General features: G+C 35.6%; 1 pseudogene; it reads right to left on the bottom strand.

Moving 5' to 3' along the window:
• Positions 1–6,399: 6,399 nt before the first annotated feature.
• Positions 6,400–16,104, bottom strand: part of LOC148801317 (uncharacterized) — a 38,347-nt pseudogene continuing 28,642 nt past the window's right edge.

Genomic DNA, 16,104 nt, shown 5'->3' with positions numbered 1-16,104 from the left:
AGACAACCCTAGTAAGACTGACGCCATCTTCTACTCTTGCCTCCCTCTATTGTTGCCGCCATTGCGAGTTCGTTCTCCACCAGTAGGAGTGATTAAGAAGTGTTCTTGATATCAGTTTTTGGAGAAAAACTAATCTGAAGTCGTGCTCATTCGCCATCCATCAGATTCTTGGTGAAGAATCAGGTTCTTGCTGAAGGACCACCCTGCTGATTCTGCTCCACCCTACAGTATGTCATCTTCAGTGGGAGCAGTTTTTGGAGATCTCCTTGGGCGTGAACACCTTCATTGGGAGTTACTACTACTCTGTATTAGGTATATCCCTCTCCTACCTTTTGGTTTCAGATCTGGTTTGATTTAGGGTTCAAGACTGATCCTTGAAAATGTAGTTTTCTAAGACAGGGAATGTGATTTTCATATGGGAGAGAGAGAAAATTTTGAAATTTTGCCCTACCTTCCTGTAGGGTTTGGCTATCCATGTGATGGATCTCTCATCCCTTCATGAGGCTAATACCCAATTGGACCAAAGTGCAAGTGGGAATTGTTAGACAGTGTATGTCCTTAGCTCCAATTAGATTGATGTACATAAACATTTATTTGTAAACGAATAAAGTACGCTATTGTTTCATTTTCATATTGGTCTTTTTTGTGAATTAACCCTTAAAGTGGACACTTAAGAAACTCATGTTAGTCTAGAATGTTCCCAGCCATTTGATAGACTTGTGGAGTTTACCCTGACAAGGCTAACACTGGTGTGTTGCCTAGTGTGTTGCCAAACAGTTGGAGCAACTTGTCTTAGCTGCTAGGGTTGGACCCCAAGCACAACCAGTGGGTGTTTATAAGAAACACAGAACCCAAACAAATTTCTAATTATGCCCTAGATCTTGGAGATAGATGGGCAAGACTAGAAAGTTGCACTTTACCCCGTACTTGATGATGATACTATGTAAGTGTTGGATTGAACTGTCTTTGATATGTCAACCAATGAGATCCATCAAGGGTCAAATACCTAGGCATGTTGGGACAATTTGGAAAATCACCTGAGTGAATGATCATAGTGATAGGATTAGCCCCTTTTTCAGACAAAGTGAATATCAAGGTTTACACTCTCTCTAATGGAAACCTAAAATACCAATAGTAGATTTCAACTATATTTGAAATTTGATTAGCAAAATATATTTTTATGTTATATTACTATTTTATGAAAAAAGGTTTGCAAAAGGTTTTAATCCCAACAGAGAGTGTGACATTGCATTTTGTAATCAGGGGAGAGGTCCTTCCCTATGGGCAGTGTTCTGATGATTAAGGGACAAGAGGTTAAATGTAAGAGACCATTACAGGGTTGATTACCTGATGGACTTTATCTTATATAAGCCAATTATCCTTGGATCTTCATAAGGTGGTTGAACCCAAGTTCACTGCCCTGAACAGTGAATTCAGCCTAACCTCTTTCAGGGATAGGGCCAAATTCTTATGGACTTGTGTAAGACTTTTGTAGGGTCTCACGCCATACAATATTCAGGCCCAAAGTGGCCATGCAACACAAAAGGAGGTAAGCCATTGGAAAAAATGGGCCTTAGGCCCACTACTAATATAATTAATTAAGTGATCACATGACAACTTAAGTTGTCAAGTGACTTGGGTTGAAAATGGGCATAAATCTGGGTATGGAGCACCTATCCTCCTAAAAGGATAATGCTTATCAATTAAAGATAGAGTCCTGTTGGGTCAACTCCTAATTAGATTAAGAGAGTGCTCTATATAAAGGAGAAAGAGGGGAGAGTCCAATTCAGCTAATTCTCTCCTCTTCTCCCTTGCCTCCTAGAAACCCTAGCACAACCTAGCTATTGCAAGAACTGAATTTTTTTAGTTTTTTCACTTTGTTTTTGCAAGAAAAGCATTGGGGAAATCAGGCTCACAAATACCATTCAATCCAAGCAAACTGGATAGCAGTTTTGTTGAAACGGTTTTACTGAATCGGTTTCTTATACACACTACACCATTTTCAATTGGAGGCAGTTTTGGGACTGATATTGGGCGTGAACTACCACTCTAAGAGCTGTGATTTGTGGACTCCGTATCAAGTATAATCAGTTTTGATTTCCATTTCAAACCTGGTCTAGTTCAATGTAAGATCAATCCAGAAATTTCATATTTCAAAATCATTGGGAAATCGGTTCCTTGGTTGGGTTAGAAATTTTGATTTCTAACCCTACCAACACTTCTGAACCAACACCTCTTCCCCTGACAACACCCCTTCCTTTGCTAAAACCTCTTCCGTGAAGTCTGTTTATTTATCTCCCATATCACCAGCAACTGGAAAACAGCTCGATAGGTTCTCAACAATAGTGCCTCTTTCATTTTTTTCTTTCTATACACTCTTTTAAATTTTCTACTTGGGCCTGCACTTGTGAGCCCATCTTTCAGCCTAGAGGAGACTTTGTTAATGTGAATTAGATGCCCAGTAAGTATACATTTAAAAAATGTAATACATCTCTTTTAATGCAAGTTGTTAAATACTAATTAATGATAGCAAGAAAGAGGCAACATGTAATGTATATACCTCAGCCTCGGCCTTTTGAAGGTCAAAACATCTCTCTCAAGTCTTTGTTTGTACATCAATCCTATTCTCCTAAGTGAATTAGCTCCTTGGACAAATAGTGTGCATTGTGAGCTGAGATCATCCAACCTGAAGGGCAAACCAACATACGGCATTTTTTAACTTTGATCAAGTAAGTTCAATCTAAATGTGTGCATATGGAAATTAAATTCAGAGGAAAAGAAAATTCACGGGTCACTACATTGGATGTATATCATGTGAAAAGTGCTACTGCAAGAGGTAGATAAATTTGCAAAACCAAATAAGTAGAAAATAACGAAGAAATGTAAATAAAGGAACAAAGAATGAAGACCCATCCATCAAAATAGGGTTACCTAGGTGAGTCATGTTTGATGCTTGACAAGATTGCATGTGAAGAGAGGTTGGTCAAACTCAAGATTGTAGATAAACAGAACACTATGCAATAGATTCGAGAGCCCAAAAGTAAGCTCATCAAGTTCTCTCAACCACTACCTCTTTAGAGTTCTTTGACAATCTCTAAAGTATAAATGGTGGTATAGGACAAATTATCTGACCTGGACAACCATTGACCTAGGAGATTGGGTGTAGGTAAGATAAGCACAAACTTTAAACCTAGAATGCATCTTCTCAAAAATCAGGCAAAAAATATTTTGATTTTAAATAATTATCAAAAAATATTTTGTTTTTAAATATTCTCAAGTTAGATTTATAAATGGAAAGTTGGAAACAATATTTCATATAAGTTAATGGGAAAGTACCGTAGGTTATTCCTTTTGACAGTCTCTGCTACTTCGTGTTCAAAATCGGCAATAGATCTTGATATTGCTTCAATAGACATGATTGTGTATTCCATTTGCTTCTTGTGCTCTCTTTCTTTTGTTTTAACCATTGCTATAACATCTTGGTTCTCTTCAATAGTGGCATGAAGAATACTTCTCTCTTCATCTGCTGCACTTAGTTTTTCCATTGCTAGCTTAAGGTTTTGATCTAGCTTTTCAATTTCTTCCCAATATAAATCCAATTGCTCCAAAGCCTCCTTCAATTTCTTCTTCATTGTATTTGATTCCATCTTATTGTTGGAAATCAATCTCTCTTTGTGACTCATTTCATCTCTTAGTCTATTGAGCTCTTGCAAGACTTGGTCATATTGCTCCTGCACCTCCATCAATGTAGACTCTGCTTTTGTTGCCAGTTTCTCCTTATCTGTCACCAAAGCTGACAATGATAGTATCTCTTTCTTCATTTGTTCCTTTTCTTCAAGATTTAAACTTAGGGCCTTTTTAATATCTAGTACTGTTGCTCCAAGGGATATTACTCTTTCATTTCCCTCAAGGAGTCTCATCTTCATGGAATTCATTGTAGCTTCAGCATCCTTAACAGCTCCTCTGAAAATAATTTCACATATTTCACATATTTCTTTAGTCTCCTTGGAGATCATATCCAACTTCAAAATGATCTCTGACATCTTTTTCCTCAAGACATTAAACTCCTTACGCTTTCTCAAGTATGAAGAAGAATTCCTTTCTTTGAGAATTTCCCGCAAGTATTTGTAATACATCTCTGTTTCTTCCTACAACCAAGATTCATGATCTCTCTTCATCTTGATCAACTCATCTATCAGATCATCCTTTCACAGGCGCTTTAACTTCACCGGATCTGTAATGTAAGGCATTCTTCTTTTGGGCTCCTCATGTTCAGCACTTTTCTCATTAAGGGAAGCAGGCAGTCTGATGTGGTTAGTCAATCCCTTCTGATGGAAATCATGAGAGGATAGTTGCCCCACTTCAAGCCCAGAAAACATTTTAATCATGGCCTCTAATTCTCGACATAAACTTGAAATCTCGCTGATCTTTGTCAATTGGTTTATGTTTTGTCTATCACAAACTTGAGCATTTTGTAACCTCAACTTTGCTTCAAATTCCTCCTGCAAACTCCTAACTGAATTCTGAATTACCATTACTTCAATTTCTTCTTGAAACTCACGCTCCTACTGCCACTCATGAAGTGATGCCTTAGATAAGTAAATTATATCATCAACCTGTTCAAAGACAGTTTCTAATGTCTTCTTCAACATCTTGAGGCTTTTATCCATTGTCATCCATTTTCTCTCCTTTACATTTTCTATTTCGGTTGCCAGCCTCTGAAACTGCTCTTCTTCCACTATTCTTAGATTATCCAGATGGCTCTCTATACCATCACTTTCTGCAATGCATGGAAAGCTTGAATATTGAACATGCTTTCTCCTACTAGGAGCATTCTCCATTCTTGAAAGCCTCAGTCCATCAATTTTGTCCATATCTGATTTGCAGAATTGCAATTTTTTGTTCAACGACTCCATCTCCTTCACTTTCAGAACAAGTTTCTCAGAAACCTCTTCCATGGTTTCGTTAGCCATACCTTTGATGACAATGTCTGATGAGAATGCAAAATATCATATTTTTCTCCCTTAATGTTTAGTCTTTTATACTTATTTAGTGCCTAAATTGACTCATTATTCTTATGTTTTGATTTAGGGCACAAATGGAGGCGTTAAGTGAAAAACGGAGTTAATTGGACAATTCTGGATAGTTTTGGCATCGCTTCATAATCTGGGCATAATTCTCTCATCCGACCTCCGATTGAGATGATTCAAGATGCTTTGGAACGACAATCTATAACTTTCATGTTTTGAGTTTTGAGAGATACTAACTACATTGAGGTCGAAATCAGGCGCGAAGTAGCTGCAACCGCACTGCTGACGTGCTGGAAATGTTCCTTAGCCTACAAGTTTTCATATGCGGAAATCGCCACTCTCCCACTTGCATTAGAACTTTGTTTTATCTTATTTTTAATATTTTCTTGATAAGTCAGACTGGGAGACTGTTATCTAGAGAGAAATTTTAGGAGATTTTGTAGGCTTCTCTTGGGGAATGAGAAGTAGAGAGAAAAGAAAAGAAAAGAAGAAAAACAAAAAAAAAAAAGAAAAAAGAAAATAATCAGACCTGAGCTACCGCACCTCTTTTCTTCTTTTCCAATTCTTCCTTGAGTTTTCATCATGACCATGTGTGGCTAAATTCTGATACTTGGTCGAAGGAAACAGAAACCTCAGAATCAGCAAAACTGTGAGATTTAATTTAATTTTTACTATTTGATTTATGCTTTGAATATCGAATGTTCTTCTATGCTTATGTTCATGACTGTCTCGTCTAATCGCTAGGAGGCCTACTAGTTTATTATTTGTTGCAATCTACTATTGTGTTAGATATCAGATCTATAATTGTTTGATCCCTCTAATCTGAGAAGCAACTAAGGTTTAATGATTTATTGCGTCATAAATTGTTAGATCTTAGGAAGAACACTCGACTACATTAAATGCAATCGCTTGTGCTTGTGTTGTTTAGCTTCATCGATCTCCAATTCTTAAGGCTGCTACTGGATTAAATTCTGAACGCTTGTTTCGAGTTGTTTAGTAGTAAGGGTTAAGTAGATCGCTTGTTTTCTAATTAACTGCAAAAGGAAATATAGGAAAATAATTCCTACAGTAAATATTCAAGGTGTGAATTGATATATTTTTGCATCGATGATCAATAGTGAAATTCTGATGGTGGATGTTGACTTAAACCAAGATTTGTTCTTTTGATTAATTTTGGTACTTTAATTTGCATCACTCCTCATTTGATTTTCTTTCTTTTTAAATCTGATTTTCGTCACACTCAACCCCCCCCCCCCCCCTTCCATCTTTATTCACACAGCACAAAACTAGGCTAGATACTCTCTATGGGAACAATCCCTACTCGCACTACTGCATGTGTTTTTAGGAGTATAGATTTTATTTTGGGTGCTTACGACAGCACACCAATGTCACACACCATACTTGAGATAGTCAAACAGTCGGCCATTTCATCAAAATAAGAATCACAATTAGAAACGATCCCATCACCAATATTCTCACTCTCCTTACTACTCGGATGCCTTGACTTGTCATTTAACAAGACGATCTCCCAATTCCCAAAACCATCCAAAATCCCTGGATCCTCCATAGTAATTGATATTACTCCAAAGCCACTCCTAAAGGAGCATTAAAGAAGTTCCCCAATCAATACAATTCAAAGCAGAAGTCAACAAACTCAACTCAACTGGACAACCTACATAACCCAACCCAGAACCAAGCAGTGAAAAACTAGCAAAACTCGCGTGAATCACCAAACCAAAGTCTTACTTCTTTTCTACTGCATCTTACAGACTGGCTAATCCTAATCCAGAAGCAGAAACGAAAACCACCTTAACCAAAAAAACCGGAGTTTAATTCTCCAAACTGTTGACTCCAACCACAACAGCACACAGATTTACCTGCATATCAACTTCAATTTGTACTTCAAATTAGTGGAAAAAGGATGGCTTACACTTAATGGATTGAAAAACGCAATAGACAACTACTCAAAGATGTAAAGTCATCTCCGACCTTGTCCCCGTCCCCAACCGTTGCATTGCTGAAATATTTGCAGAGCCGACCGTTGAAACGTTTGAATTCTCCCGCTTCCCGCCAAATTTTCTTTCGATTTTGGCGGCAGAAAAGAGTTCTTTCCTCAAAGTTTGAACAACAAATCTTTGCCTCTCTTTCCCTCTGAGAGAAAGGATAGGCCGTGTAGTAGGAGGGAAGCGCAGAAGAAAAGAATCAGTTGAGCGGGAGCTTGAGGAAAGACTAAAAGGGGGCCCACGGCCCAGTGCCAGAGAAGAAAAGCTTGATTTTCAGAAATGCCCTTATTTGATTTCACACTTTTAAATGTGTCCTTGTGTTAATTTTCCTGTAAGGCTGTAAGCCCCTGATGACTTGATGAGTGATGATATCATTAACCATTGTTGGATAATCGAAAAGATTGGAGTTACCAAAAAAATGTATCACGTGGGGCCCGTTTAATCAGGCTGCAACAATTTTGTTTTGGGCACGTTATATACTTATGAATAATCATGATGTAGCTCCTAAAGGGCATGACGGAAATAGTGGGCCATTGATTACCCAAAATAATAGTGGAGCCCATGGTTGGAAGTGTCTGAGCAAATAATATAATTCATCAATTTAGATGAACATACAATAATATGGTAGAGGATGAAATTTGCTAAAAAAATAAAAGAATGAATCTCATTTGATTTGAATCAGGTTATCTTGCTTTTATTTTCATTTTGGAGCAGTGTGGGATTGGAAAATTATTCAATAATTGCACTGTTCTACATTTCACATTACTTAGAGAATGAAAACGAAGGTGTTGCTTTCACCTATATAAGGTTTTATTTAGGATGGCAATTTTCATATTTAAAATGATTTTATTTGACACAATATATATATATATATATATGCGAGTAAAAACGGGTTTAAAGTAATAATCCCAAGCTCGGCCCTGAATTTTTTGGGCTAGATACAGACCCGGCCAAATTGAATACAAAAAATCTAGGCCCAAGCCCAAAACTTTGTGGGCTTGATTGGGCCAAGAATGATCACCCCAACACTCGCTTTTATACATCACGTGGCAGCATCCGATCTGGAAGACTGGAACTTGGCATCTAATGGGTCCCATGGAAAAGAGATCTCATAGCAAAAAGATGATTACAATCAGATTATCAATAATCCACTATATTCCTTTTAGATGGTTGATAATTGCCCAAAAAACGATCTCAAAGATTTCGTACTTAAGAAGGCCCACATTTTGAGATGCAATAGTGAGAACTAATTTACAATAACACTCTCTTTTACTTTTTATCATTAACAATTGTTATCATGCTAACCAGGATTAAATGTTATTAGTGGGTATCTGTACGATGTACGGGTTTTATTGAGTGAAAGTGAAATAATGAAAATACATAATAATAAATACATTTTTTCTATTTTCCATTGTAACAATATGGACTAATATCATCATATGCAAGGATTATAATGTTTAAATTATATAATTTATAATTTATATAAAAAATGTATTTTAAATACACTATGAACCAATTACATTTATTTCTTGAAGATTATTGATAAAGCTTTTTTATCAAAATATAATTATTTAAATGTAATTTTCTGATATTTTCAGAAACATTGGTACTTTATTTTTGGTTATTTTCTTCACTAAAACTAATTTATGACAATTTTTGGTAATTAAATGTAATTTTCTGAAATTTAAGCTTAAACTATAATTACTGTTAATTATAGTTTATTAAAAATACTGTAATTATTAAAATACTGTTAATTAATAAATACTATAATGAATTAAATACTATAAATTAATACATACTTTATTAAATGAAAATACTGTTAATTGATAAATACAGTATTTATTAAAATACTATAATTATTTAAATGTAATTAAATACAACTTTATGATAATTACAGTTTAAAAATAAATATTGTAATTATTTAAAAATACCGCAAATGATTATAAAAAATACTGTAATGATTAAAATACTATTAACTATTAAAATTACTGTTCATTAATAAATACTGTAATTAATAAAATACTATTACTTATTAAAAATACTGTAGTTATTTAAAAATAATTTAATTGTTTAAAAATACTATAATTAATTAAATATTGTTAGTTTATAAGTACTGTAATTAACTAAATACTGTATTTATTGAAAATACTGTTAATTAATAAATATTGTTAATTAAAAAATAGTGTACACGTTAATTATTAAAAATACTGTAATTATTTAAATGAAATTTTCTGATATTTTCAGAAATTTTGGTACTTTATTTTGGTTATTTTCTTGGTAAACTAATTTATGACAACTTTTGGTAATTAAATGTAATCTTCTAAAATTTATAGGTTAAATTATAAATACTGGCAATTATAGTTTATTATTATTATTATTATTATTATGGAAATAAAATTGCAACAACAAATTGAAAATAGCAAAAGAAAATTTAATTACACAACAATCACATAAATAACATAAATAATCCAAACATTTTCAAATAGATGGCATATCAAAAACACAAAGTATTTAACAAAATTGCAACAAATTGAAAACACATCAATCATGTAAATGACATAAATAAACCAAAAAATTTCAAATAGATAGCAACAAAAAAAAACACAAATAATCTACAACATTTTCAAACATTTTAAGTACAATACTGTTAATTAATAAATATTGTTAAATAAATACTATTAATTTATAAATACCGTAATTAACTAAGTACTATATTTATTGAAAATACCGTAATTAACTAAGTACTATATTCAATAATTTTCAAAATTTTTTAATAAAATTTTGTTAATTTTACTTTTTTTTCATTATTTTCAGTATTTTAAATAACTTTTAGGTTTTTCATAATTTTTGGTATTTTTCAATATAATTCAGTAATTTTCAGAATTTTTTTTGCATTTTAGTATTTTTCATTAATCTTTAGCATTTTTTGGTATTTCTAGATGTGGTTGCAATGGTGATTGAAGTTGGTAAGACACATTAATTCAAGTACAAAGATGAAATTTTAGTGAAACGAGAAATCACTATATCTGATTCGAAGTACTTATGCTAAACTATAAATTATTGATTTCTTTTTATTACTAACACTGTACTCATTACAATTTCTCTAATAATTGATATGGTTCAAAGTCTGTTTTGTTGATACTATGGGGGCAATATGCAAAAGTAGAAGGTGCATTACTATTAGAAACTCTACCACACAAGCCAATAGTTGCATTCACATCTTTAATTGCTACAACATATGGAGGTAATAATCTTTTATAGTATAATTTAAATAAAATAAAACACAAATATATACACTTAACTCTTTCTTCTTATATTATAAGCGGTTCACTTTCTACAACATTTGTGACAACAATGCAAGTTAATCCAAGCATTCCTGAAGTAGAAAATATACGAGAATTGTAATATAAGCAAAATTTAGCATACTATTTTATGTAGTTTTAAAAGATAAACATCTATATATGCAAGTGCAAAACAATATGTCCTCAAAAAAATAATACTTTGTTGAATACAAAAATGACTTTGCTCAAGCAATCAAAAGAAGTTAAAATAAAGGACTTTATAGAATGTCATACATTTCAGGTAACTTGACAACTGTAGAAAAGCTTACTCATTTATACCTTTTATTTAAATAACACATTATTAAATTAAAGATCTACTATTTGTAGGTAAGTTACTTTTCAATCAAGCCAATAATAACTGATATCCTCAACTCTGATGAACCCTGGTACAATGCATGTGACAATTGCAATAAAAAGGTTGAGCTAACAGAAAAAAGAGCATATTGTGACAAATGTAAAGAAAATGATGTCAAGTACTCTAAGAAGTATGTGATAAATTAAAATATATCATTTAATAATAATATATTAAAAAGTTATTATTAGTAACCAAATCATATCGACACAGATATATATTCAAAATCAACATATCAGATGACACTGAGAAGGGTATTGTCACATTATTTGAAAAAACTGCTGAGATAATTGGATGTTCGGTATCAAAATTTATAAAGCTTTAAAGAGAGGTAAAGATTTTGTTATTAATTAATATTAATACTACAAATTAATTTAATACTAATACAATTCATATCATATTGCAGGGAAAATGTGACAAGTACATAGCTTGTCTAAAAGAGCTAAAAGGAAAGGTATACTTCATCATCATATGAGTTGATAAAAAAGGAAACATGGGTCGTAGATCTAGCAAATTTGTAGCAACTAACATGACCAAAGTAGATAGCTCAACAACATGGATAGAAAACGTCGACTCATTCGAGGACAAAAAAATTGAAAATGATTAAGATTGAAAAAGAATGAAGAAGTTTGGAAACCTTCAAAAGTCATGCAGTATTGCAAATAAGTCGAGAAAGATGTCATCATAGAAGACATTGCAATTATTTTCTTTTTAGTTCCATGTAATTCCCACATTAATATGAACTATAACCAATGAAACTTTATTTTTATTCATATTATTACTTTTCTTAATTTTCAAAATTTATTTTAAATATGATATATTCAAAATTTAATAAATTAAGATCGAGAGGATCGAGAGAATTTCCTTACGTGCAACGCATGTGCTTCATTACTTGTATATATATTTAATTTGTACTAAGGGTAAATTACAAAGATGGTCAATGACAAAGACCCTTTATATTTAATTTGTAACAAAGACCTTCTAAACTTTGACCATTAGAAAAAACCCCCTAACCGTTTAATTAAATAATAGAACATGGTAAATTATCAAAATACCCACTTAAACTTTCTTTATTTTCTTTTCATTGCCATTCTCTTAAACCCTAATCTAAGCTACCTTCGTTGCAAAGTGCATTAATTAGTAAGTTCCTAATTTCTTCTTGAAGTTGATATTCTATAATCCATATTGAGATTTTGAAGTATGAATACAATACCGACTTTGCCTTCTCAAAAGAAATCCAGTGCGTTAATTCCGAATTTGCATATAAAATCTCATCAACCTGTGTTTGTACTTGCATAAACCATTTTCGGTGCAACTATAAATGTAAATTTCTTTGAAAAAGGAATATCTTGAGAGCAAAAACCGTTTTAGTGTTGGACAGTTTTGTATGCCCTTAGCTTCAATCAGAATGATGTACTTTATGAGTTTATTGTAAATGAATAAATGTGCATATTTGATTCATGTTCCCTTGGTATGTTTCTGTGAAATACCCTTAAACTGGACACTTAATGAGACTCGTGTTAGTTTCGAATGTTCACAGCCAGTGGGTCGGTCTAGGGAGACCTATCCTGATAAGGCTGACATTGTTGTGCCACCAAGTTGGTTGGGGTGGCATGTCTCAGCTATTAGGGTAAGACGCTAAGCACATACAGTGTAGGATTGTTAGACAGTTTTGTATGCCCTTAGCTTCAATCAGAATGATGTACTTTATGAGTTTATTGTAAATGAATAAAGATACATATTTGATTCATGTTCCCTTGGTATGTTTCTGTGTAATACCCTTAAACTGGACACTTAATGAGACTCGTGTTAGTTTAGAATGTTCACAGCCGGTGGGTCGGTCTGGGGAGACCAATCCTGACAAGGCTAACACTGTGGTGCCACCAAGTCGGTTGGGGTGGCCTGTCTCAGCTGCTAGGGTGAGACCCTAGGCACATACAGTGTAGGAATAATTGAATCTTTGAACTGGACCAGATTTCTAGTATTGCCCTAGACCTTGGAGATTGATGGGCAAAACTGGAAAGTTACACCCGACCCCTAGACTCGATTATGATACTGCACTAGGTGTCGGATTGGGCTATCTTTGATGTACCAATCAGTGAGATCCTTAGCGGGGGTCAAAACCTGGGTATGTTCGGACAGTCCGAGAATTCATCTGAGTGGGTGATCATAGTGACAGGATCAGCCCCTTTGTCGGACAAAGGTAATGATCGGGGATGCACTCTCACTGATGGAAACCAAGACTGCCGGCAGCCGATTTCAACCGTTGAGATTTGTTTTGCAAAATATATTTTATGTAAAATATAAAAGTATATATATATGGTTTCTAAATTGTTTGCAAGAAGGTTTTAATTCCCGGGATCCATATAAGTGGAGAGTGCAACACTGTTCCTTGCAGCTGAGGGAGAGGTCCTCTCTTGTCGGGCAGTGTATGATCATTATGGGCTGAGAGGTTAAGTGTAAGACCATTGAGGTTAATACCTGATGGGCTAATCTTGCATCTGCCCACAGTCCTTGGATGTTACAAGGTGGCTTGGCCCAGGGACCTCTCAGGGTAAGTGTTGGGCCCGTAGAGCCCATTTGATGGGTTTCAGGGGGTGCACTGTCTTTAACAGTGTATTCGGCCAGGCCTTGTAACAAAGGCTGGGCCGAACCCATGTGGCTGATGTGTAGATCAATGCTTGGGTCCCACGCCATACAAGGAAGCCCAATTGGGCAGCAGTTAAGAGGGTTAAGTGAGCACATAAGCTTAATGGGCCTAAAGCCCATTTCGAACTGGGCTGCTTATTTAGTTAATAAAGGGGCAAAATCTGAAGTGGATCAGCTAATAGGATTGGGCTTAGACCCTATCCACTTAGAGAGTCCAAGATCTAAATAAGATTTAGATCTGGAAACCTCCTAATCAGATTAGGAGATGGCTGATCTGATCTCTAGATAAGATAAGGATTATCCCTTATCACTTAAAGGGACTTCTAAACCAAATATGATTTGGATTAGCAACTCCTAATCTGATTAGGAGCTGATCCCTTTAAGACTATAAAAGAAGAAGGGGCGGTAGCCTTTAGACACAATACACACAGATCATCAGGTTTCTTTGGTGCTGAAATCTAGAAGATAGAATTCTGCTCCCTGCAAATACTCTCTTGCCGCCTCCCTGTTCTTGCCTCCCTGCTTTCCAGTTCGATCTCCACTGGTGGGAGAAGTCAAGATTGGATCTTGACATCAGTCCTTTGAGAAAGGATTGAAAGGAAGCTGTGCTCACGTGCCATCCTGCTGATTCTTGCGAAGGACAGAGTTCTTGGAGAACACTACTGATTCTGTTCCACCTGCACTGCGCCATCTTCAGTGGGAGCAGTCTTTGGATCCTTCCTTGGGTGTGAACACCTTCGTTGGGAGATATTACTTCTCCGTATCAGGTATAATCCTTCCCACTTCTTTTTGGTTCAGATCTGGTTCAGTTTATGGTTCAGAATTGATCCTTGAAAATATGATTTTCTAAATGGGGAATACGATTCCCAGTTGAAGGGAGAGAAAAATTTTTGAAATTCGCTCCTTATTCCGCAATCTTTTGGGCGTCCATAGGATGGATCTCTCATCCCTTCAAGGATTAGTTGAATCTTTGAACTGGACAAGATTTCCAGTATTGCCCTGGACCTTGGAGATTAATGGGCAAAACTGGAAAATTACACCCGACCACTAGACTTAATTATGATACTGCACTAGGTGTCGGACTGGGCTGTCCTTGATGTACCAATCAGTGAGATCCTTAGCGGGGGTCAAAACCTGGGTATGTTGGGACAGTCTGAGAATTCATCTGAGTGGGTGATCATAGTGACAGGATCAGCCCCTTTGTCAGACAAAGGTAATGATCGGGGATGCACTCTCACTGATGGAAATCAGGACTGCCGACAGCCGATTTCAATCGTTGAGATTTGTTTTGCAAAATATATTTTATATGATATAAAAAGTATATATATTATGGTTTCTAAAATGTTTGCAAAATGTTTCAATTCCCGGGATCCATATAGGTAGAGAGTGCAACACAGTTCCTTGCAGCTGAGGGAGAGGTCCTCTCTTGTCGGGCAGTGTTTGATCATTATGGGCTGAGAGGTTAAGTGTAAGACCATTGAGAGTAATACCTGATGGGCTAATCTTGCATCTGCCCACAGTCCCTGGGTGTTACAAGGTGGCTTGGCCCAGGGACCACTTAGGGTAAGTGTTGGGCCCATAGAGCCCGTTTGATGGGTTTCAGGGGGTGCACTGTCCATAGCAGTGTACTCGGCCAGGCCTTGTAACAAAGGCTAGGCCGAACCCATGTGGCTAATGTGTAGATCAATGCTTGGGTCCCACGCCATACAAGGAAGCCCAACTGGGCAGCAGTTAGGAAAGGCTAAGTGAGCACATAAGCTTAATGAGCCTAAAGCCCATTTCGAACTGGACTAATTGAATAAGTTAAATATGGGCGAATTCTAAGATGGATCAGCAGATAGGATAGGGTCTTTACCCCATCCACTCAGAGAGTCCAGATCTGAATATGATTAAGATCTACAAACCTTCTAATGAGATTAGGAGAAGGTTGATCTAATCTGCAGATAAGATAAGGGTTTATCCTTATCACCTAAAGAGATGTTTGATCCAAATATGATTTGGATCAACAGCTCCTAATTTGATTAGGAGCTGATCCTTTAGGGTTATAAAAGAAGGAGGGGGCGGCAGCCTTTAGAAGACACACATACTCACATCATCTTCAGAGCTGAAATCACAAAAGGAAGAATTAAGCAACCCTACAGAATTCCTTCTTGCCACCTCCATGTTCTTGTCGCCTAGTTTGCCAGTTCGATCTCCAGTTGTGGGAGAAGTCAAGATTCGATCTTGACATCAGTTCTTTGTGAAAGAATTGATAGGAAGCTGTGCTCACGTGCCATCCTGCTGTTTCTTTCGAAGGACAGAGTTCTTGGAGAAGAATATTGCTGATTCTGCTCCATCCTACACTGCGCCATCTTCAGTGGGAGCAGTCTTTGGATCCTTCCTTGGGCGTGAACACCTTCGTTGGGAGATATTATTTCTCTATATCAGGTATAATCCTCTCCTACTCCTTTTGGTTCAGATCTGGTTTAGTTTATGGTTCATGATTGATCCTTGAGAATATGATTTTCTAAATAGGGAATACGATTCCCATTTGAAGGGAGAGAAAAATTTTTGAAAATTGCCCCTTTATACCGCAAGATTTGGGCGTCCATACGATGGATCTCTCATCCCTTCTGTGGTATCAGAGCCATGGTTCAAATCTTGAACCATTTTGTTTCAGATCTGAACCTGCGCAAATGGGCAGAAGGCGTTCTACCCAATTTGCGTAGATATGGGTTTTGGGAAATTTA

Source organism: Nelumbo nucifera, chromosome 3 (assembly GCF_055504915.1).
Source record: "Nelumbo nucifera cultivar China Antique chromosome 3, China Antique-T2T, whole genome shotgun sequence".
NCBI lineage: Eukaryota > Viridiplantae > Streptophyta > Magnoliopsida > Proteales > Nelumbonaceae > Nelumbo > Nelumbo nucifera.
The sequence above is the reverse complement of the archived record's forward strand: the minus strand, read 5'-3'. Positions and strand labels throughout refer to the sequence as shown.